The sequence below is a fragment of the Macrobrachium nipponense genome, chromosome 13 (genome assembly GCF_015104395.2).
Source record: "Macrobrachium nipponense isolate FS-2020 chromosome 13, ASM1510439v2, whole genome shotgun sequence".
NCBI lineage: Eukaryota > Metazoa > Arthropoda > Malacostraca > Decapoda > Palaemonidae > Macrobrachium > Macrobrachium nipponense.
Genome location: NC_087206.1, coordinates 10,004,626 through 10,006,082, shown reverse-complemented (window position 1 = coordinate 10,006,082; position 1,457 = coordinate 10,004,626). Strand labels below are relative to the sequence as shown.

Genomic DNA, 1,457 nt, shown 5'->3' with positions numbered 1-1,457 from the left:
CTACCGTACGTCAAGAGAGGGGCTTGCATTCTTTACTAACAAAATCTACTAACCAAAAAAACAAAAAACAAAAAATACTCGTGAGTGAAAACTGTTTTGCAACCCTATGTTTGAAGTTTAACTTCTATCCTGATTGTCTTGGAAATATTGCTATTGGTTATTGTAGAGAGCTTAATTTTTATCAATGGTGCTATAGCTTTTGTTATTATTCTTGCTGATGTATGCCATGCTGCTAAGTAAAGTTGCCAGTTAGAATTTTTATAGTTGCCAAAGGTATGTTTTAGAAGCTTAATTCAATTTTAATTCGTACTGTAGATTGACGTTGAAAACCTTTTAAGACAGTTTATTTTAAAAAAAATTTCTTAATCCCAAAGTTCTTAAAATAAGCATTTTGATAATATAGTAGAACATCATTTGCCACTCAATTGTTTTTCCAATGTCACATGGATTTAAGAGTTTCATGACCATATTATGGACTGCTACTAATGACTTGATACTTTTCTTTCAGGGGTGAGTGAAAGGCTTAAGAAGAATGGCATAAATTGAGAGGGAAGGAATTTGTAAATATATTTCTGGCGCCTTATTTCCAAAAAGTTAGTATTGGCTCGCATACAACCAATTACCCTGAAGTGGGTAGAGCTTTCTACTATGTGTTTAATGTTGATTAAGACGCTAATGAGAGTGAAATTATAACTTAAGAATTCTACTAGATTTTTTTTAAGTGTTTTTGCCTTTTCCCAGATAGTTCAGTTAGCAATTCCTGCAAATATATAAATGGAATCTATGAATATTCTAGTACTATAATTTTACCTTGTGCATTATAAGTTTTATACAAAAACCGCATGACTCGCTTCTACTAATACAGTGATTTAGAACAATGCTGTACATTCAGTCTGAAGGCTTCACAGTAGGAACGTCGTCTTTAAGTAGTCCAACCCTTTAATTTAAATGTGCTGGCTGGAGGTAATTGAAATTGAACGGTTAAACTAAGTATATAGGAGTGTACAATAGCTTTAAATTACAAAGCAAGAAAGGCCCACTCAAACTAAATTTAAGTTCATCAAGGTACGAAGGTGAAAACTGATAGCAGAAGTGCTTCGGACCAGGAGTCCAGTCTCTTGTAATATATTGATTCAAACATTTTGATAACTTCGATTTTAAATTTTGTATAGAATACTTTGTCTGACAGCGATATTCTTGTTCATTACCCAAATTAAAGCTATTAACCAGATCAGTAAATTATTTGCAGAGATTCAAAGTATTTACAAAACCTCGAGTACAAAGCTTTCACTACAAGAGATCCGCGAATGTGTAATATATAGTAACAATACATTGGTGAATGATTATGGTTTGACAGATACTTTAAAGAGAACTAGGACCAATAGTTATAAATGCTTCTTATTATCCAATGACCATTCCACAATTTACGAGGCATAGTTTGCAGGTGCCATGGTACA

The 1,457-nt window shown here is 32.7% G+C and overlaps 1 long non-coding RNA gene across 1 annotated transcript in view; it reads left to right on the top strand.

The window, feature by feature from the left end:
* Positions 1–791, top strand: part of LOC135225427 (uncharacterized) — a 1,355-nt gene extending 564 nt beyond the window's left edge. Inside the window, exon 3 of the long non-coding RNA XR_010316950.1 lies at positions 509–791. This is a non-coding gene — a long non-coding RNA (uncharacterized LOC135225427). The remainder of the gene's footprint in view (positions 1–508) is intronic.
* Positions 792–1,457: the final 666 nt, after the last annotated feature.